The sequence below is a fragment of the Canis aureus genome, chromosome 3 (assembly GCF_053574225.1).
Source record: "Canis aureus isolate CA01 chromosome 3, VMU_Caureus_v.1.0, whole genome shotgun sequence".
In the NCBI taxonomy this organism is placed as follows: Eukaryota; Metazoa; Chordata; class Mammalia; order Carnivora; family Canidae; genus Canis; species Canis aureus.
Genome location: NC_135613.1, coordinates 46,200,203 through 46,223,115, shown reverse-complemented (window position 1 = coordinate 46,223,115; position 22,913 = coordinate 46,200,203). Strand labels below are relative to the sequence as shown.

The 22,913-nt window shown below is 51.0% G+C and overlaps 1 protein-coding gene across 2 annotated transcripts in view; it reads right to left on the bottom strand.

Moving 5' to 3' along the window:
• Positions 1-1,364: 1,364 nt before the first annotated feature.
• Positions 1,365-22,913, bottom strand: part of LOC144310776 (uncharacterized) — a 64,446-nt gene continuing 42,897 nt past the window's right edge. Inside the window, exons 7-9 of one of the 2 annotated variants that reach the window (XR_013376454.1) lie at positions 10,996-11,230; positions 7,763-7,905; positions 1,365-1,379 (exon numbers count right to left, since the gene is read on the bottom strand). The gene's annotated coding sequence lies outside the window, so the exon portion shown is untranslated. Of the gene's footprint in view, positions 1,380-7,762; positions 7,906-10,489; positions 10,505-10,995; positions 11,231-22,913 lie in introns of those variants that run through there. The other variant, XR_013376455.1, reaches the window with a different exon arrangement.

Sequence of the window (22,913 nt, the reverse complement as noted above, 5' to 3'; positions counted from 1 at the left end):
TGCACGGAGTCCTGACTGGGCAGGACCATCTGTTTGGTCCCAACATTGGGTGGCTCAGCCAGCAGATGACACACCCGTTCCTCTCCCAAGCCCATCCCTGGGGAGGGAGCCCCTGCCAGTCTGTCCATCCCTGGGTCCTTTCCCTGAGCCCATGGTGCGCTGTAGAGTGTCCTTCCCCCGTGGCTCTCCAGATCAGCCTACTCCTGTTTGAGAGTGACATGCCCTGTTCAAAACCTTCGAGCTGTCTGCCTCGTGCCTTGTTTCGTGCTTCTCACGGGTCTCTACGCTGTGATTTATCTGAAAAGCGTTCCTGGTCATTGTGTGTGTACTTTAAGATCGCTTTCTTACATCACCTCTGAGCCGAGCTTCTGCTGATTTCACCAGCTGGGTCAGTCCTGGCATTCCATGTGTTGCTTCTAAAGTGCTTTTAGAGACACGTTAAGGATAACAATGTTGCTCGTGCAATGCCCCCTCATTCCTGAGCACCTGTGTGGGGCTGGTCCTGCCTCACCAAAGTTCACTGGGGCAGGATTCCTGAGTCTCTGAAGCATATACACTTACTATCTTCACTGAGCACATCGCGGCGTGGAGGCTTCTGTGGCTGTGCCCAGCACCCAGTTAAGAGGTGCTGAGAGTGGGTTCATCTGGTTTCAATGCCTGGATGAGGAACTGCTCCCAGGCATGGTGCTAGGTGCTGGAAATACAGGATCAAAGGAAACACACTCCAGAGATACTGAGAAATATATGTGTAAGGGAGGCAGCAAATCTCCAGGCAGAATCCCTAGAAAGACAGTCCCTCAGCCACTACCTGAGAGAGCACAGCCCTGTGTTGCTGAGGGTGGCTGAGACAACAACCCAAGCATGAGGACCTTTGATCAACGCCTTGATGGCACAAGCATGAGGTCACCAGAGCATGAGGTCTTTCTTTCCTTTTATGGACTCAAAGAAAAATAAATCAGAGGGAGGACTGCTTATTTTGTATAACTTGCAGAAGTTCAACATGTACTGAGTTAACATGAATCGAGAGGCCCTACTCAGTGCCAAGCTCTGTCCTTGTGCTGGGGTCACATCAGCTCGATCCTCAAGGCTCCCAGGAGAGAGCACGTGCAGGAAATCACCCTGAGAATGGGTCTGTCTTCTTCATCTCTGTATCCTCCAACCCTTGCCCAGGGCCCAGCACAAAGCGGGAGCTCAATAAGTAGCACCTGCCTTGGGAAGGAAGACAATGTAGTGGTCAAGTGTCTGGCATTTGGAATCTGGGAAACTAGGTTCCAAGAACAGCCTGTCCTGTCCTGGGCTAAGTGACTGTGCACAAGTCACACCATCTCCCAGAGACTCCATTTCTTCCCATGTAGGATGGGAACTTCTATCATAGGGTCCTGTGGGGATTAAGCAGCTGATCAGAATAGAGATGGGCACATGGTGAGTGCCTGACCACTTCGAGCCATTGGCGTTAATGTTGTCAAGGAGCCCTGCTAAACCCTCCAGTCTTTGTCACCTTCAGGCATATGAGGTCTGCCCAGATCACTTGTCTGCCTCATCCACGCTAGGATCCCAGGAATCAGATGACGGTTGTATTAGATGGAGGTAGAGCAAGCAGCCCACAGCAGGGTAGAAGCAAGACTGACAGTGTCACATGGACCTTCCGAAATGCAATCTGGAAAGCCTGAGACAATGTTGGCAGACAAGCCAGCAAGGGGACGGTTTGCTACCGGCCTGGGTCGGAGGAATTATTTTAGGAGCAAACCACCGGTGAAAGAAATTCTATTCCCAGGCCACGTTTGCACCATCCTCAGCCCCCAACAGCTTCTTTGGCAGCAACCACTGCCTGTAGTTCCTGTGCATGGCCCTGGTGTGGGCTGGGCCCTGAGTCCCTGAGAGAGCTGATCTCTGGCCCCCACCTGTGCCACCACCCCTGGGCGCAGGGGACAGTAGATGCTAGCCACTTCTCCAAAGAAGGAGCGGAGAATCCCCCAGACTAATATGCAGGTCCAGAGGGGACTGACTCTGGTGGAACACGTGTGACCTGCTGATGGGGATGAGCAGCTAGCCGGAAAGGGCAGGGTCTAGACGGCGTCACTGCATCCCTGGGGCTCTCTTCTTCCCTCCTTCCTACCTCTGGTGTGTGTGTGTGTGTGTGTGTGTGTGTGTGTGTGTGTGATTGTCTTCCTCTCCCCTCCCCGGCTGTGCCACCCCTCCCCCTGCACAGCTCTCCCTTCTCTGCTTCTGTGTCTGCTTGCTGCCCCATCCTTCCCAACCACCTGCCACTGTGTCCAGGGCAGAAACTATCATCTCTCAGCCCCTGAGTGTACACACCCCGGTGCACCTTTCCTGCATGCACACTGAGGCCAGCGTCCCTAAACCCCAAGTCCTACTTCCTGGGAGAAGGGCAGGAGCAGGTCCCATGGGGATCGGGGGTCCAGCTCTCCCCATCGGCCACACTCTAAACGGGATGACACAGGTCACTGCCACGGCTCAGAGAAGACGAAAGGCTCCTGCACCCAGGCCCGATGCGGAGGCTGCCCAGCATGCTCTCCCCCTCACCACCCTTCTCCACTCAGCTCTAAGGTCTACACCACTGAGGGCCGATCAGGCCCTGAGTTCTACCCAGGCCTTAAAGCCCGTGTGACCCGCTCAGAACAAGGACTCAAGGGGGCAACAGCCTCCCAGCTGGGTGACCTGGTGTAGGCGGTTCATCCTCTGCAGGTCTCAGCTTCCCCATTTGCACAACACGGGAGATAAGGCTACCTGCTTCTTAACGTGGTTGCGAGGACTGGATACAGATTAACAGACGTGAACAACGTGGCACAGTGCCTGGCACAACCAGAGAGTGAGGGCCCATCATCGTCATCATCGTCAGGAGGTAAAGGCCAGGGCCACCCAGGACCACACGTGCAGCTGACAAGCTGGGGTTTCCTACCCGTTTCTGTGGGGACCCAAGCAAACCAGAGGACCCCTGGGTGTCTCTGTCACAGGGTGTTAGAAAGAAACTATTTCCTGTTTGGGTTTCAGCGGGTGCTTTGGGTGATGATCCCCGGGTACCCTCAGAAACTAAGGAGAGTTTTGTCAATAGTATCTTTTGCATTGTATCTACCGGGGTGGGGGGTGTGGGTGGCTAGACGGGAGAGCCAACCCTCAGATGAACCCCTGAGTGGTCATGGGGCCAGGTGGACACAAAAAGCACAGCAAGGGCAGGACAAGGTGCTGGGAATGTGTCGCGGACAAAAGGAGACACAGGACGTGCACCCTGAGCTGAACACATGTGTTGCTTGATTAATAAAACAACAGAAAGAGAAAGAGAAACGTTCCTCAGAGCTCGCTAAGAGGGGCCACAGTCTCGCAGCACCATTCAGACGACGGCCCACGCAACCGACGGATTTGGGTCGCATCCAAAGGCACACACAGCACAACACCCAAGGAAGAAGCAAAGGGGACCGCTTCTGAAGGCAAAGACAGTGCCTCCAGCCCTGCAAAGGCCACCTGAAGGCTTAGCAGGTGTGCGGGGATCACGGCAGAGACCCTCAGGGAGGGTCCCCGGGGCCCTGCCGAGGGACAAGGACCCCTGACCGCCGGGCGATTCCCGTGCCTCAGCTCAAGCATCACCGCAGGAGATCTGGGAAAGGCTGAGGGTGGCGGTCGCGGGGTGGCCACACGTCGGCAGGATCATTGCCACGCGGTCCCAGGGCTCGGGGGCCCTCCCGCAGAATCCCTGCGCCCCCGGGGCCTCGTGCCCGCGCCCCACTCTGAGGCGCCCCGGGTTCCAAAGCCGTATCCTGGCGACGGGCCAAACGCTGCTCTGGGCCTTGGGCCGCCACGTTGGCACCTGAAGGAGAGCGCCGGGAGCCCAGCTCTGCACCCACGGCCTCCGCCCGGAGCCAAGCGCTCGATGGGCACCTCCCCGGGCAGGCTGCGCCCCTCAGGCACGGCCCGGGCCCCGCGGGGTCGGCCCCTGGCAGCAGGGCTCGGCCGCCTGCAGCCCGCGCCCGGCGCCCCCCGACCAGCCTTGGCCCGCAGGGGGGCCCGGCGGTCCCCGCGCCGGCGTCAACCCCGAGGCCATCCTCCAAGCGTCCCGCGACCCGGTCTGGGCGCTCGTCCCTGGCTGCCGCCGCAGGGCACTCCGTGATCCTGTGGACCCTGCGCTCTCTTCTGGGGCTCATCGCCTGGGTCCGCAGGCGCGGCGGCCTGCACAGGGCGAAGCTGTCCGCCCCCCAGGCCCAGGCGTCCCTCACCTGCGCGTCCGTCCCGGGCAGACTCCCTGCCTATGTGCCGCAGCTGCGGCTTGTCACCCCGGGGCCAACGTCAGCACCCAGCTGTGCCCAAGACGTCTCCGCAGGGAAGACGGCGTGGAGGGCCCGGGAGGAGCAGGAGGACCCCGCACTCACGGGGCCCCCAGACGCCCGGAGAAGGTGCGCTAAAGGCTCCGGGGCAGCACAGCCGGCATTCGGGCCCTTCAGGGTGGACACAAGCCCCCGTTCCTTTGTGCCCAGGCCTGGGCCTCTGCACAGAAGCCTCCCCGCACAGGGATCAGACGACGCAGCTGACAAGGAGTCCCACCCGGCCGGCAGGAGCTCCTGCCGCCACCGAAATGCCATCAGCAGCTCCTACAGCTCCACCAGGGAGGTCCCGTCAGCGCAGAGGAGGAGGGCTCCAGCCACAAGACAGGGCTGGCCGCCCCCCACGCCCCCAGACAAAGTCAGCCCACACAGCCCCTGGCGTCCCGCGGCGCCTTCTGTGCCTTGCCAGATGGAGAACCAGCGCCAGGAGGAGGCGGGTGCCACCACCGGGCAGAAAGAAACCTGCAGGAACCGCTCACCCACGTCTCACTGCTCCAGGCCCCGAAGACGCAAGATGCCTCTGCTGCCACACAGGCCAGGGGATCCTGTGCGGCTGCCGCCAGCCCCTGTGCTCGGCTTTCGAGTCACCGCCCAGGACCTAGACGCGGAGAAGAGAGCCGCCCTCCAGCGCATCGACCGTGCTTTGCGACGAGGGGACATGGAGGGCATCTCGAGGGGCGGCCTCACGTGCCCTTGCAGTGCCTTGCCCTGGCCTGCTGCATGGGCTGTTGTACTGCCAGCTGTCCCCCCAGCCCCTGGCCTAAGTGCACAGCGGGCGGAGCAGGACTCCCCGCGTCCCCTGGCTGTCCTGCCGCCTGGTGGAGGGGCTGTCTCTGTGCCGCCTCTGTCTCAGGGGGAGCCCAGCTCCCCTGGCGCCCCCTCCTCCCTGTCACGGTCCCTGCCCCCAGCCCCACGCACCTTGCTGGCCTCTGCGTCCTGCCCGAGATCGGGCAGGGCTGACCTGTCTGCCGAGGGCCGGGACCCGTCCAGGCCTGCTCCCTGCTCTGCATCAGGCCTGGCGTGTGCACTGAGCAGCCCAGCTCCTGGCCGGCCCATTCCCGCAGCTGCGGCAGAGTCCCTGCCCCCCTCCAGGGTGAAGCCCGGCGCGGACTCCCCTGAGATGGGAGGCGAGGGAGGGGGCTCTCTGCCAACCAAGCACTGGGTCAGCAGTTTCACAGCTGCCAGCTGTGCCTTCCCCACTGCTACCAGCACGGACTGCTCCAGAAGGACTGCCCTAGCCCCATGTGTATTGACTGTCCAGCGTTCAGCTCCCAGAGCTCCCCTCCCGCCGTAGGTCCTCGAGTCCCCCCTTCCAGGAGTCTGCCGGTCACTTGCGCCGTCCCTTCCAGCCCCTCGAGCGGCACATCCACAGGCTTGGCTCCCCAGCCAGCCTCTGACGTCCAGGTCACCCCCATGGACTGCACTCCCCCTTGCCAGCCTCTGCTCTTGGGTCCCCGTGGCTCAAGTGGGAGCTTCTATCCACCTGCCCAGGCCCTTCCGATGCCCTCCAGGGACAGCATGGGCTCAGTCACAGCCAGCACTGGCCTGCACGCACTGGGGCTCTGGAGCCCCAGCACACCTGTGAACCGTCCCTGTGGGAACCCAGGAACCCCAGCTCAACCCACACTCGGGGCCACGGATGGGCACTGTCAGGGAGCCACTACCCTTCGCAGCCTTTTCCCCTATGGACCACGGGCAGCTCGAGCCTCAACCGCAGCCCGGGCCCTGACCTCTGCTCTAGGCCAGCTCTCCTTGGGCAGCGCCACACAGGTGGCTTTGGGGGGTTCCTCGCCCACGTCCTGCACCTCGGGCACCCATGCTGGCACCCAGCCAGGCTGTGCTGCCACCCCAGCTGTCGTGCCCCCTGGCACGGCCACCGCCCCTGGCTCTGTGACCAATGCTGGGCCCAACAGCTGGCAGCCCTGCCCAATAGCCGGCGCCACAAGCCCAGCCCCCTTGAACTTCGGGGTTGCGGCAGCCCCCGCAGGCCTGGGGAGGCGACAGGCTGCCCCGGATCAGAGGCGCAGCTTTGGCGCTCACAGCGTTACACCACAAACCAGCAGGTCCCCGAGCAGCACACACCGCTCCGGGGACAGCTTGGGCCTGAACACCCGGGGCCACCCTCGCGGCAGCACCCCCAACACCACCGCCCGAGCCAGCACCAAACACAACCCTGTGTCTGGAGGCCCGAACGCCCCTCCTGTTAGTCCCAGCCCGAGGGACCTAGCCGCTCAGAGGCCCCCGAGGCCCAGCCCAGAGCCCAGCAGCACTGCCCGCGAGGCCACCTGCAGGGTCGCGGGGCTCCTGGGCCCTACTCCTCGTGGCGCTGCCTCTGTGCTGAGCACAGCCAGGAGCAGCCCTGCCGGGCCGATCCCCTCGTCAGCTGCCCAGGGCTCGGGGAGTCGCAAAAGAGCTGCGCCGGGCCACAAGTCATTTCCCGACACCTCGCCATCCACTCTTTTGGGGTCTAGGAGGAAAATGCGGGCCTGAGTCCGTAGCTTCCTGGCAAGTCGCCAGCGTGCCCCTTCCCTCTAGGCTACATGTGGATGGACCTCAGGTCCGTGGGGGCCCCTAGTCTAGCCCTGACCTCTGTGGTCCCGGAGCGACACTGGGCATCCCGAAAGCCAGCATCTGGAATATTCCCAAGCCTTGGCCCACAGTTTTGCCCAAAGGTGGGTGGCTCGAGGCTGTGTCAGATCCCAGTGGCTACAGGCCCCAGGACGGTGCGCGGAGGCCCGTGTCCCATCTGCCTCCAGTCCTGCAGCGCACAGGACTCCTCCTCGACCCACACTGGACTCCTGCCCTCCCCATGTCCTTCCCATGTTCTACGAGTTTCCTCCATAGCTGAAAATAAAGCCTCGTTCCACTTTGTTTGCATACATCTCCTGAGTCTGTGCTCTGGGGGTCACGGGGGGAAAAGCTCCAGCCTGGATGGATGCGGGCATGGGGAGCCAGATCCCAGTTTCCAGGTTCCTTTGGCCTGGCTGGGGGCGGCGGGTGTGTGTGTGTGTGTGTGTGTGTGTGGCGGGGGGTGCGGGGGGTCCTGGATGGTGGGGAGTGGGGGCAGAAGGGCTGGTAGGGCTGACTCCTGAGGAGGAACAGGGTGTTCAGTTTCAGTGACGCAGCCTGGTATACAGCAGCGGCCCGGGGGAGGGATAAACAGGGGGACTCAGCCTCGCCTATGGGAATGGCTGCTTCTCACCCACTTCTCTGGCCTGGACCAGGCTGCATCATCCCGAGTGGACACCAGGTGTCCACACTCTACGTGTTACATCTTTTTCCCAGGTAGTCATTTCTTTTTAGGCTTTTTTTTTTCTTTTCCCCCTTTTCGCTTGGAAGTCCTGGGAAAATCCCCCTCTTCCTCATCTCCCTGGGGAAATGGGGTGGTATCAAGGATTGTGGGCGACGGCAAACCAGGGCAGCTTTACCTTGACGATGGGACATATCCCTGAGCGACGGGTGACATCCCACTTCACCGCAGCACAAGGACTTCCTCAATCCATCTCTTCCCTTTGCCAGACATTGGGGTGAGAGGGCCCTCTTGGCATCGGAACAGGCTAAAATCCATTCACTGTCATTATAAAAGATGAAAAGAATTGCAGGTTGTGGCCCGACATGGATGGACTTTAGAGATCCTCACTCCTGCCATCAGCAGAGGAAAGCTGACCCGCTGAACAGCACCAGTTCTCTGATCCATCAGGGAAGGAGGTCCTGGGCCCCCTGTCACCACAGAAACTGGGGAGACGGGTGGATCAGAGACCCCGCGCTTAGTACTAGAAGTCCTAGCCTCAGCAATCAGGCAACAAAAGGAAATAAAAGGCATTCAAATTGGCAAAGAAGACGTCAACAGACTCTTGCACTTTGCAGATGACGAGACACTGTATGGAGAAAACCCAAAAGACAATGCCCCAAGCTTGCGAGAAATCATACAGCAATTCGACAGTGTGGCGGCATAGAAAATCAAAGCCCCAAAATCAGTGGCCATCCTATACACTAACAATGAGACTGAAGGAAGAGAAATTCAGGAGTCAGTCCCATTTTCAACTGCACCCAAAAGCAGAAGACACCTAGGAATAAACCTCACCAAAGAGGTAAAGGATCTATACCTTGAACTCTACAGAACTCTTCTGAAAGAAACTGAGCAAGACACATAAAGGCACGGAAAAATATTCCATGCTCGTGGATCGCAAGAATTAAGATTGTGAAAATGTCAGTGCTACCCAGGGCAATTTTCGCTTTCAGGGAAATCCCTAATCAAAATCCCATGGACGTCCTTCAGAGAGTTGGAACAAATGGCCTTATGATTTGTGTGGATTCAGAAAAGACCCCGAATAGCCAGGGGAATATTGGAAAAGAAAATCGGAGTCGGGGGCATCACAATGCCGGATTTCAGGTTGTACTGCAAAGCCGTGGCCCTCTAGACGGTGTGGTACTGGCAGAAACAGACACAGAGATCAACGGAACAGAATAGAGAACCCAGAAACGGTCCCTCACCTCTATGGTCCACTAGTATTTGACAAAGCAGGAAAGACTACCCACTGGGAAAAGGACAGTCTCTTCAATAAACGGTGCTGGGAACATTGGACAGCCACGTGCAGAAGAATGAAACTAGACCATTCTCTTACACCAGACACAAAGAGAAACTCAAAATGGACGAAAGATCTAGATGTGAGACAAGAATCCATCAAAATCCTGGAGGAGAGCACAGGCAACTGTGCTTTTTGAACTTGGCCACAGCAACTTCTTGCAAGACACATCTCTAAAGGCAAGGGAAGCAAAAGCAAAAATGAACTCTTGGGACTTCATCGAGATAAACCGCTTCCGCATAGCCAAAGAAAGAGTCAACGGCGCCAAAAGACAACCTGCAGAATGGGAGAAGACATTTGCAAGTGACCTATGAGATCAAGGGGCTGGTATCCAAGACCTATAAAGAACTGATTAAACTCAACAGCAAAGAAACAAACAATCCAATCATGAAATGGGCAAAAAACAGGAACAGAAACTTCCAAATGGAAGACACAGACGTGGCCAACAAGCACATGAGAAAATGCTCCGCGCCACTGGCCATCAGGGAGATACAAATCCAAACCACAACGAGATACCACCTCACACCAGTGAGGATGGCGGAAATGAACAAGAGGGGAAACAACAAATGTTGGAGAAGCTGTGGAGAAAGGGGAACCCTCTTGCACTGTTGGTGGCAACGGGAACTGGTACAGCCACTCTGGAAAACTATGTGGACATTTCCTCAAAGAGTTAAGAAAAAGAACTACCCTATGACCCAGCCGTTGCACTGCTGGGGGTTTACCCCAAAGATACTGATGCAGGGAAATGTCAGGACAACAGCACTCTGATTTTTTTTTTTTTTAGAATGTACCTTTCATTAAGTGGAGAATGGGAAATCTACTACATGATACAAAGATTCTAGTTTAAGCAAATCCCACAGAGAGGAGGAGAGGACGGGGAGAGTTAGGTTTAGGAAAGGGGAAGGGGAAAGGGAAGGGGAAAGAGGATGTGTGAAGACCTCACCTCCTCTTGGCAGCCTAAAGTGTCCCCTCCTGGTTTCCTAACCCAGGAAACCCCATTACACCCTTTGGGAATCAATCCTGGATGTGGAGGTTGGCATCTCACTCTAATGCCTTCCAGGGGTGGGGTCCATGTGGGAGAGTCTGCTGAGTCTGAGGGGGACTTAAACACATGATGATATCTTAGGGTTCAGAGACCAAACTAAGGCATGGAGTGATAAGGGTGAAGGACTAAGGGAGGCCTGGCCCGGGATAGTTCTGACTCATCCACCCTGGGTGAGGGCCCGGCAAGCACACTCTTTCCTCTAAAGCAACACCAACACGTTCCTGGTTCTCCCTTGACCTGTCCTCCCTCTCGCACCCACTTCCCAAGGGAAATCCTCAGTCTCATTTGATATAGTCACCAGCTGTTTCACAAGCCACCTTCTGTCTAGTAAAAGGAGGAGGGAAGATGGACAAACATGAACTAGCCCGACAGATGGCACCTCCACATGGAGGGGTGGGGGGCGGACAAATGGTGACTCTGAGCCACCTTCCTAGGGTTCTTGAAAAAATGAAATGGCAGGAGCACCTGGCCGGCTCAATCAGAACAGCACTCAACTCTTGATCTCACTCAGGGTCGAGAGTTCAAGCTCTATGTTGGGTCTAGAGATAATGAAAAAATGAATGAATGAACTTTTAAAAAATTAAGAATGTATGGGGCACCTGGGTGGCTCAGGGGTTGAGCGTCTTCTTTTGGCTCCAGGCATCATACCGGGGTCCTGGGATCGAGTCCCGAATCCAGTTCCCTGCGGGGAGCCTGCTTCTCCCTCTGCCTGTGTCTCTGCCTCTCTCTCTGTGTCTCTCATGAATAAATACATTTTTTAAAAAGATTTATTTATTTATTTATGATAGACATAGAGAGAAAGAGAGGCAGAGATACAGGAGGAGGGAGAAGCCGGCTACATGCCGGGAGCCTGACGCGGAACTCGATCCCGGGACTCCAGGATCGCGCCCTGGGCCAAAGGCAGGTGCCAAACCGCTGAGCCACCCAGGGATCCCCAATAAATACATTTTTAAATGTATTTAAAATTTAAAAAAAATTAAATTTAAAAAATGGAATGGAAGTTAATGTGGCGAGGAGGATGTGAACGTACCTAATACTGCTGAACTCTAGGCTTAGAAACGGCTAAAATGCTCCATTGTAGGTCATGTCTATTTTTCAACACAACTTAAAACAACAAGACCCCCTGGCCTTGGCTCAGAGTGAGGGAGTTCCTGGGTCAGGTTGGAGGGCATGTCCTGTCATCTGCAGTGTGGAAAACCAGGCTTCAGCAATCTGGAATATTTTCTTCCTCTCTAGGTAGACAGACGTGGTCACTGATGTCATCCCTGTAAAGGCAAGGCAAGAAGGAAGAACTTCAGCATTTCAAAGCACCTTTTAGGGGCACCTGGGAGGCTCAGTCCGGGTAAGCAGCTGACTCTTGGTTTCACCTGCCAGGAGGTGGCACTCTTGACTCACCTGGTAAGGCTGTGGGGACCTCTGTAAGGAAGGTGTCAGGCCAACAGTTTCCAAGGGGCTTGACTGGCTCCAGAGAGTTGATCTGAGTTTCTCAAAGCTGTCTGATCCTATCTGAGTCTATGCCTGTGTCTTAAGGGATGACATTCCAGGGGCACCTGGCCTGCTCAGTTATTAGAGAGCATGATTCTTGACCTCAAGGTTGTGAGTTCGAGCCCCATATTGGGAGTAGAGATTACTTTGAAAAACAAAATGGGGGTGGGGGGGAGAGGGGTGGGAAAGGAAGAAAAAGAAAAACAGATGCCATCCTACTCAAGGAAGGCCTTGGTAACACAACCAATCCTTCTAATGGTGTCTGGTTACAATGAGAGCAGATTCCCATGGAACTTACACAGATGATTTACAATTGCCATAAGAGAAAGAATACTCACTGAGTTTCTGAACTCTGGAGGGTCACAGGGAGGGAGGAAAGATAACTATCTTAATTTGTTCACAAAACATTTTCCTAAAATTTCTGTAAGTTATAGATACCTCTAGAGACAACGTTTCCTTCAAACTGGAAGAGCACAAGAGGGGATCAACAATATTTGAAACAAGAGTCATTAAAAACCGGTCATCATTGTCCTTTGCTCATTCAGTTCCATGTTGATCCTTTCTGTTCTGTTTAAATGCAGCTTCTTCATTAGTTCTGGCAATTCATACTGGAGTTTTTATGATCTCAGGGTGACCAGAAACCGGTATTTGTCAAAAGTCCTTTCCGTGAATCCTCTGGAAGATGGACCATATTTATTTGTTGTTGTTGCTTTTTTTTTCTTTTAATAATACATTTATTTTTTATTGGTGTTCAATTTGCCAACATACAGAATAACACCCAGTGATCATCCTGTCAAGTGTCTCCCTAAGTACCTGCCACACAGTCACCTCCACCCCCTGCCCTCTTCCCCTTCCACCACTTCCTTTCCCAGAGTTAGGAGTCTCTCATGTTCTTTCTCCCTTTCTGATATTTCCTACCCATTTCTTCTCCCTTCCCCTCTATTCCCTTTCACTACTATTTATATTCCCCAAATGAATGAGACCATATAATATTTGTCCTTCTCCGATTGACTTATTTCACTCAGCATAATACCCTCCAGTTCCATCCACGTTGAAGCAAATGGTGGGAATTTGTCATTTCTAATGGCTGAGGAATATTCCATTCTATACATAGACCACATCTTCTTTATCCATTCATCTTTCGATGGACACCGAGGCTCCTACCACAGTTTGGCTATTGTGGACATTGCTGCTAGAAACATCGGGGTGCAGGTGTCCCGGCGTTTCATTGCATCTGTATCTCTGGGTAAATCCCCAGCAGTGCAATGGCTGGGTCGTAGGGCAGGTCTATTTTTAACCCTTTGAGGAACCTGCACATAGTTTTCCAGAGTGGCTGCACCAGTTCACATTCCCACCAACAGTGCAAGAGGGTTCCCTTTTCTCCGCATCCTCTATAACATTTGAGATTTCCTGCCTTGTGAATAATTTTCCTCATTCTCACTGTTGTGAGGTGGTATATCATTGTGGTTTTGATTTGTATTTCCCTGATGGCAAGTGATGCGGAGCATTTTCTCATATGCATGTTGGCCATGTCTATGTCTTCCTCTGTGAGATTTCTCTTCATGTCTTTTGCCCATTTCATGATTGGATTGTTTGTTTCTTTGCTGTTGAGTTTAAGAAGTTCTTTATAGATCTTGGATACTAGCCCTTTATCTGATACGTCATTTGCAACTATCTTCTCCCATTCTGGAGGTTGTCTTTTAGTTTTGTTGACTGTATCCTTTGCTGTGCAAAAGCTTCTTATCTTGATGAAGTCCCAATAGTTCATTTTTGCTTTTGTTTCTTTTGCCTTCAAGGATGTATCTTGCAAGAAGTTACTGAGGCCAAGTTCAAAAAGGGTGTTGCCTGTGTTCTCCTCTAGGATTTTGATGGAATCTTGTCTCACAATGGATCTTTCATCCATTTTGAATTTATCTTTGTGTATGGTGAAAGAGAGTGGTCTAGTTTCATTCTTCTGCATGTGGATGTCCAATTTCCCCAGCACCATTTACTGAAGAGACTGTCTTCCTTCCAATGGATAGTCTTTCCTCCTTTATCGAATATTAGTTGACCATAAAGTTGAGGGTAGACTTCTGGGTTCTCTATTCTGTTCCATTGATCTCTGTGTCTGTTTTTGTGCCAGTACCACACTGTCTTGATGACCACAGCTTTGTAGTACAACCTGAAGTCTGGCATTGTGATGCCCCCAGATATGGTTTTCTTTTTTAAAATTCCCCTGGCTATTCGGGGTCTTTTCTAATTCCACATAAATCTTAAGATTATTTGTTCCAACTCTCTGAAGAAAGTCCATGGTATTTTGATAGTGATTGCATTAAATGTGTATATTGCCCTGGGTAACATTGACATTTTCACAATATTCATTCTGCCAATCCATGAGCATGGAATATTTTTCCATCTCTTTGTGTCTTCCTCAAATTCTTTCAGAAGTGTTCTGTAGTTTTTAGGGTATAGATCCTTTACCTCTTTGGTTAGGTTTATTCATAGGTATCTTATGCTTTTGGGTGCAATTGTAAATGGGATTGACTCCTTAATTTCTCTTTCTTCAGTCTCATTGTTAGTGTATAGAAATGCCACTGACTTCTGGGCATTGATTTTGTATCCTGCCACACTGCCGAATTGCTGTATGAGTTCTAGCAATCTTGGGGGGGAGGGTTTTGGGTTTTCTATGTAGAGTTTCATGTCATCAGCGAAGAGGTAGAGTTTGACTTCTTTGCCAATTCGAATGCCTTTAATGTCTTTTTGTTGTCTGATTGCTGAGGCTAGGACTTCTAGGACTATGTTGAATAGCAGTGGTGAGAGTGGACATCCCTGTCTTGTTCCTGATCTTAGGGGAAAGGCTCCCAGTGCATCCCCATTGAGAATGATATTTGCGTGGGCTTTTCGTAGATGGCTTTTAAGATGTTGAGGAATGTTCCCTCTATCCCTACACTCTGAAGAGTTTTGATCAGGAATGGATGCTGTATTTTGTCAAATGCTTTCTCTGCATCTAATGAGAGGATCGTATGGTTCTTGGTTTTTCTCTTGCTGATACAATGAATCACATTGTTTGTTTTTCGAGTGTTGAACCAGCCTTGTGTCCCAGGAATATATACCACTTGGTCCTGGTGAATAATTTTCTTAATGTGCTGTTGGATCCTATTGGCTATTATCTTGTTGAGAATTTTTGCATCCATGTTCATCAGGGATATTGGTCTGTAATTCTCTTTTTTGGTGGGGTCTTTGTCTGGTTATGGAATTAAGGTGATGCTGGCCTCATAGAACGAATTTGGAAGTACTCCATCTCTTTCTATCTTTCCAAACAGCTTTAGTAGAATAGGTATGGTTTCTTCTTAAAACGTTTCATAGAATTCCCCAGGGAAGCCATCTGGCCCTGGACTTTTGTGTCTTAGGAGGTTTTTGATGACTGCTTCAATTTCCTCCCTGGTTATTGGCCTGTTCAGGTTTTCTATTTCTTCCTGTTCCAGTTTTGATAGTTTGTGGCTTTCCAGAAATGCGTTCATTTCTTCTAGATTGCCTAATTTATTGGCGTATAGCTGCTCATAATATGTTTTTAAAATCGTTTGTATTTCCTTGGTGTTGGTAGTGATCTCTCCTTTCACATTCATGATTTTATTAATTTGAGTCTTCTCTCCCTTCTTTTTAATAAGGCTGGCTAATGGTTTATCTACCTTATTAATTCTTTCAAAGAACCAACTCCTGGTTCTATTGATCTGTTCCACAGTTCTTCTGGTATCGATTTCGTTGAGTTCTGCTCATATCTTTATTAAGTCTCTTCTGCTGGGTGTAGGATCTATTTGCTGTTTTTTCTCTAGCTCCTTTATGTGTCAGGTTAGCTTTTGTATTTGAGTTCTTTCCAGTTTTTGAATGGATGCTTGTATTGCGATGTATTTCCCCCTCAGGACTGCTTTTGCTGCATCCCAAAGATTTTGAACGGTTGTCTCTTCATTCTCATTTGTTTCCATGAATCTTTTAATTCTTCCTTAATTTCCTGGTTGACCCTTTCATTCTTTTAGCAGGATGGTCCTTAACCTCCACGTGTTTGAGGTCCTTCCAAACTTCTTGTTGTGATTTAGTTCCAATTTCAAGGCATTATTATCTGACAATATGCAGGGGACGATCCCAACCTTTTGGCATCGGTTCAGACCTGATTTGTGACCCAGTATGTGGTCTATTCTGGAGAAAGTTCCATGTGCACTTGAGAAGAATGTGTATTCAGTTGAGTTTCGATGTAAAGTTCTGTAGATATCTGTGAAATCCATCTGGTCCAGTGTATCATTTAAAGCTCTCGTTTCTTTGGAGATGTTGTGTTTAGAAGACCTATCGAGTGTAGAAAGCACTAGATTGAAGTCACCAAGTGTAAGTGTATTATTCTCTAAGTGTGTCTTAACTTTGGTTATTAATTGATTGATATATTTGGCAGCTCCCACATTCGGGGCATATATATTGAGGATTGTTAAGTCCTCTTTTTGGATAGATTCTTTAAGTATGATATAGTGTCCCTCTTCATCTCTCACTACAGTCTTCGGGGTAAATTTTAGTTTATCTGATATAAGGATGGCTACCCCTGCTTTCTTTTGAGGGCCATTTGAATGGTAAATGGTTCTCCAAACTTTTATTTTCAGGCTGTAGGTGTCCTTCTGTCTAAAATGAGTCTCTTGTAGACAGTAAATAGATGGGTCCTGCTTTTTTATCCAGTCTGAAACCCTGCGCCTTTTGATGGGGTCATTAAGTCCGTTCACGTTCAGAGTTACTATTGAAAGATATGAGTTTAGTGTCATCATGATATCTATTCAGTCCTTGTTTTTGTGGATTGTTCCACTGAACTTCTTCTTAAATGGGAATTTTGAGAGTCCCCCTTAAAATTTCTTGCAGAGCTGGTTTGGAGGTCACATATTCTTTCAGTTGCTGCCTGTCTTGGAAGCTCTTTATCTCTCCTTCCATTTTGAATGAGAGCCTTGCTGGATAAAGTATTCTTGGTTGCATGTTCTTCTCATTTAGGACCCTGAATATATCCTGCCAGCCCTTTCTGGCCTGCCAGGTCTCTATGGAGAGGTCTGCTGTTACCCTAATACTCCTCCCCATAAAAGTCAGGGATTTCTTGTCTCTTGCTGCTTTAAGGATCTTCTCTTTATCTTTGGCATTTGCAAGCTTCACTATTAAATGTCCAGGTGTTGAACGGTCTTTATTGATTTTTAGTGGCGGGGGGAATCTCTCTATTTCCTGGATCTGAATGCCTGTTTCCCTTCCTAGATTAGGAAAGTTTTCAGCTATGATTTGTTCAAATACATATTCTGGCCTTCTGGCCCTTTTGGCGCCCTCGGGAACCGCAATTAAACGTAGATTTTTCTTCCTCAGGCTGTCACTTATTTCCCTTAATCTATCCTCATGATCTTTTGTTTGTCTCTATTTTCCTCAGTTTCCCTCTTTGCCATCACCTTGTCTTCTATGTCACTCACTCGTTCTTCCACCTCGTTAACCCTCGTTGTTTGGACTTCTAGTTTGGATTGCATCTCATCCCATTGATTTTAAATTTCTGCCTGATTAGATCTAAATTCTGCAGTCATGAAGTCTCTTGAGTCCTTTATGCTTTTTTCTAGAGCCACCAGTAGCTTTATAATTGTGTTTCTGAATTGGCTTTCTGACATTGAATTGTAATCCAAATTTTTTAACTCAGTGGGTGAGAGGACTGTTTCTGATTCTTTCTTTTGAGGTGAGGTTTTCCTTCTAGTCATTTTGCTCAGTGCAGAGTGGCCAAAAACAAGTTGTACTGGGAAAAGGAGAAAAAGAAAGAAGAGAAAGAAAGAAAGAAAAAGAAAAAAGGAAGAAAAAAGTGAAAAAGAAAAGAATAAAGAAGATAATGAGAAAAAAAGAAAAAAAAACGGGGGGAAGCAAACGGAAATCAAACAGCAAAAAACAAAACAAAACAACAAAACAAAACAAAAAAACAAGGGGGAGTATCTTCTGATTCTGTATACTGTAAGTCCCTTGACTTCCCCTGGAACTTTCTGGTGCTGCCTGGTCAATAATTTGTTTTTCCCTTGTCCGTCTAGCTGGTCTTCTGGGGGAGGGGCCTGCTGTGCTGATTTTCAGGTGTTAGCACTTGGGGGAGCTGCTCAGCCCCCTGCCTGGTGCAGGGCTCCGTGGGGGTTGTTTACCCCTTGAGGCCGCAGGAGGAACAGCCCCAGTGGCGGGGCCAGCTCTGGAAACCTGGATTCAGCCCCCGCAGGAACTCCGGAGCTCTCCGTCTGCAGGGCCTGGAGGCTCCGGGGCGGGGCCGCTGATCTGCTCAGCTGGGGCAGGAGCGTCCTCGCTGTCCTGGGCCCTCGGCCTCTCCCTGTCCCGGGGGAGGCCGGATCCTGGGCTGTGTCCCGGCGCCCTGTGCTCCCGGTCTGCACTGTTGGATTCGCGCTCCTGCCCCGCAGCCCCCTCCGCGGAGCTGCCGCCCGAGCACCCCCGAGCTGCTCCTGGAACCGCGCAGGCCCCTCCGCCCGGAGCCTCTTCCTCTGCCCGAGCCCCTTCGAGCTGCTCCATGTCCCGCCGCGCGCGCTGCAGCCCTTAGGGAGCTCGGCCGCGGAGTGTGGGGCTCTCCCCGGGGCGCAGGTGTCTATTAGTGTCCCAGGGAGCCCGAGGGCATCTGCTCCCTCCTGGGTCCTGCTCCAACTCCCTGCGAGCCCCTTTCCGCCGGGGGAGATGGTGCAGCTCCTGCTTCTCCGGGATGGGGCTCTCCTGTCCTGGGGACACTCGCCCCGGCCTCAGCCCGGCTCCTCGCGGGGCCCCTCCCCCTTGGAGGCCTTTTGTTTCTTTATTCCTTTTTCCCCGTCTTCCTACCTTGATAGAAGCGCGAACTCTTCTGACTGTAGCATTCCAGCTGTTCTCTTTATTCATTTTTTTAATTTTATTTTTTATTTATTCATGAGAGACACAGAGCGAGAGAGAGAGGCAGAGACACAGGCAGAGGGAGAGGGAGAAGCAGGCTCCATGCGGGGAGCCCGATGTGGGGCTACATCCAGGGTCTCCAGGATCACACCCCGGCCTGCAGGCGGCACTAAACCGCTGGGCCACCAGGGCTGCCGTCTTTAAATCTCAGGCCGAATTTGTAGATTTTCAGGATGGTTTGAAGGTTATCTAGGTAATTTGGTGGGGACAGGTGACTTGGGGACCCTACTCTTCCGCCATATTGCCCCTCCCTCTCAGGTGGACCATATTTTTGCAAGAACATCAGAACCACACCTGTAAAGGACAGGGCGGTCAACAATGGACATGGTGAATGACCCCATGAGAGTTCATTATAATGCAGTTGAGAAGAAAATTTGATCATTTTCTATCACACACAGCGTTTTAACAATTCGAACGTCGAGCAATGGCACTGTACCAGGACATGTTACAATTTTAGGCATTTCATTTTGCTTTTGGAACACTGACCGCATTCACACACCCAATAGAATCAAAGAGGGCTTATTATTATCTGTTTGACAATGCTTCTCATGTGACTTCACATAGCAGGTAAACTATATATATATTAGTCAAGAGACTCTATTTAGGGTCTGACTTTTGGGAATCTGTTGAAAATCAATGAATGAATGAACAAACAAGCAAACAGCCAGCCACACAGTCAGCCACCCAGCCAGTCAAACCAACCAACATCTCAGAAGGTTTCAAGGCAGGTGCCTACAAAGAATCACGGATCATTACAAAACTGAAAACTTCAGTATCTGTTTCGCCAAGGTGGCCCTAGGAGATTCTACAGCAGGTTATAGAGTTTCCCCAAAATGCAGCTCCTTTACTTTTGAGAAGTTTTCACTCTGTTATGTAGGTAAAGACCAGATAAAACGAATCTAAAAAGCTTGCTGTTCTGGACGAGTAAACAAACTAACAAACCTAGTCTTTATTTCTCTGTTCACAATCTTTTCTCAAGAGTAGACTACCAATGCAAGAAAACCTTGTCATGTTGACAGAGAGAAGAGCCAAATCTCGATGTTATGCCAGTGTCCTTGTAAAACTCACTTCTCCCAGTCTCAGTCTGTCCTGACCATGCATACAATCAATTCCTTTTCAAGAGCTCTCCTTCAGGGATGCCTGGGTGGCTCAGCCTTTGAGCGTCCGCCTTCTGCTCAGGGTGTGATCCCAGGGTCCTGGGATCGAGTCCCACATCGGAGCTCTTCTGTGCAGCCTGCTTCTCCCTCTGCCTGTGTCTCTGCCTCTCTCTCTCTCGGTGTATCTCATGAATACATAAATAAAGTCTTTTTTTAAAATCTCAAAAAGAGGGCTTCAGAAACACCTTCTACGATGTCCTATTCCATTCAGAGTCAGTCTTGAGCTTTCTTTCTCTAAATGGCCAGGTTCTAGGATGCCTGGGGGGGCTCAGCGGTTGACCGTCTGTCTGCCTTCAGGCCAGGGTATGATCCTGGAGTCCCGGGATCGAGTCCCATATCGGGCTCCTTGCATGGAGCCTGCTTCTCCTATCTCTGCCTCTCTCTTTGCCTCTCTCTGTGTCTCTCATGAATAAGTAAATAAAAGCTTAAAACATATATAAAAAAAATAGCCAGGCTCCTTTTGGGACAGGATTACTTTCTTTTCCCTCAACAAAAAATCTATTCTCATGCCTTGTACCTCATCTACACATCTCCTACCTTCTCACACACGAAGTTCCTTTCCTTATCATTTTCCAGGAGTCTTGATTCCATGTGGCAGACTTCTTTTAAATTGTACTTATTTACTTTTTTTTAGAGAGAGCACTGTGTGAGGGGGAAAGGAGGAGAGAGAGGGAGGAGAAGGGAGAGGAGGGGAGGGAGAGAGACAGAGACAGAGAGGCAGAGACATAGGCAGAAGTAGGCTCCCCAAAAGGAGCCAAATGCAGGAATGAATCCGGAACTCCGTGATCAGGCCCTGAGCCCAAGGCAGATGCTCAACCGCTGAGCCACCCAGGCGTCTCATGTGGCAGACTGTTAACTCCTAGAAACCTCAGTCTCTGGTGAAAAGTCAGTAAGAACCAGCAGTACACTGTCTATCTTACCAGAATTCTTTAGCTTGGCAAATGTATGACTTCATGTCATAGTTTTTAGAAACACAGTGTGTGTGTGTATGTGTTTATAACACAATTTTTAAGAAAGCACGAGACATGCTTACTAACATACCCAGGTATCTCCAGTTTTCCTGAATAAAACAAAAAGAAAAATTGGTGGGGGGGAGAGAAAAGAAAAGGGTAGGGGGGAAGGAAAACAGAAGGAAACAAAACCAAAAACCACCTTCGGTGTCTTAGGGACTTATGCTTTAGTATTTTACCTTCTGTTGAAAAGACAGACATAGGTATCCGATGAATTTAACCCAAGTTATCAATTAACCTAGCACACCTTCAAAGTTTCAGGTCACCAAAGATTTTGGAAACTCCTGTAAAGGTTTAACCTATAAACCATTTTTTAAAACCTATTTGCTCTTAACAATGAAAAGTATACGAGACAGACAAAATCGACCATTTTAAGTAGTTTCAGTGGACAAATCATAACAGGCACAACTTAACTAATCCATTGAGGTGTTACAGCAAAGTTGAGTAGGGCTGTCCCTTGGGCCTAGACCCTCCAGCATCCAGGTCAGTCTGGGTGGAACAAGGGCATAAGTAGTTCTCATCTTTTCTCTGCCTGTTTTCTAGTAAGACAGCAAATGTGGTTTCTTTGTCTAATGGTGATGGAGGGGTCTATTTTGACCGCCCCATTACAGGCTCACAAACTGTGACGGGAGCATAGCATATCCCACTGCCCACCCCAACGGTGGGGTGGGGGTTGGGGAGATAAAGCTGGTTATCTGTATGATATGTGACCTTGATAGCTCCAAGGACATGTCTTTGAAAAATCAACCAACAACCTTGAATTGGCTTGAAAGCTGTATAATGTCCTCTAATGCCCCTATGTCCTCTAAAAAGTCAATCGATGTTCCTTCCCCACTCCCACTGTCAGGCTCCCGTGGGAAAATCTGAAGCGGGTGGTTGAAGTCCAAGGGAGCCCTCGGGCCTCCTTCCTGCCTACTGATTTGGGAGGTACTGCAACGTGAACCTCAGAAGGAGGTGGCCCAATGGCTTAGGGTGATTATTGCTCCTTGCCTGAAGTGGGGAGGTGGGGGTGCGATGGCAGTGGAGGCACCAGAGATGGCAGAGGAGTTGACCACTCCAGCCACTGGAGTGCTGTAGAAACTGGGGGGAAGGGGGGAAGAGAGGGGAGGGGGAGGAGGAGCCTGGGGGATGGTGGGGCTCAGGCAGAGGCCCCAGGGGAGCTGCCCACAAGGCCCAAGGCAGAGTTAAACTTTGTGTTCTTTGATTTTTAAAGATTTCTTTATTTATTTATGAGAGACACAGAGAGAGGCTGAGACACAGGGAGAGGGAGAAGCAGGATCCCCACAGGGACCCGATGTGGGACTCAACCCCAGGAGCCCAGCGTCACACCTTGAGCCTGAACAGACGCTCAACCACGGAGTGACCCAGGTGCCCCTCTTTTCCTTTTTCTTATCCATCACCTTCCACCCTTCTGCCCCCACCTCTGCCTGCTCCTTCATCTCATCTCCTGTCTTTTCCTCCTGCAAACAGCTTCATCTGTGGTTGCCTTTCAGCCTCTGAAAGAGGTGGAGGAGTTGGCAGTGGGTTGAGCATTGGTTTTGGCGCTTGTGCTTGGAGAGGAGAAGTGGATTTTGAATTTCTGGTGGCCACCTGGCCTGCTTTCCCCTCTTCATGATTTTGACTATTGGGAAGTGGGGGGTTGGGTCAGGTGTGTAAAATTTTGGTCCATCCTTATTTCTCTGGACCACCTCTTGGGTCTTGTCCTACAAGGCATCTTTCTGATCAAGTGACCTACAAGTCCAAATGTAGGGAATTTCTTTTTTTTTTCTCAGATTTTATTTTTGAGAGAGAGAGAGAGAGAGGCAGAGACCTAGGCAGATATCTAGGCAGAGGGAGAAGCAGGCTCCATGCAAGGAGCTCAATGTGGGGCTGGATCCCGAATCATGGGATCACGCCCTGAGCCAAAGACATACACTCAACCGCTGAGCCATCCAGGCGTCTCGAATTTCATCCCGGATCATGGATTTATTTATTCATGAGAAACAGGCAGTGACCAAGGGAGAGGGAGAAGCAGGCTCCCCGCCGGAAGCCCGATGTTGGAGCCCAGGCCCCAGGACCCCAGGATCACGACGTGACTCCAAGGCAGATGCTCAACACGGAGCCACCCGGGCTCCCTGTTTCTTTAGTGTCAAGGGAAGCAGACAGGCAACCTGTGTTCAAAGGGACAGAAATAGAGCCCTCGTGCTGAGGTTTTCCGAGGCCTTTGGACCTGGGTTGGTGTGAAAGCCGAGGGAGCAGGGCCCAGAAACGTTCAAGGCTGAGAATTTCCTTCCTGACATTCATTTCACAGATGCTTGATTGAACGTGGTATCGTATGGCAAGCGTCCTTCTATGTTTGGGTTCTAGCAAGACCCAGAGAG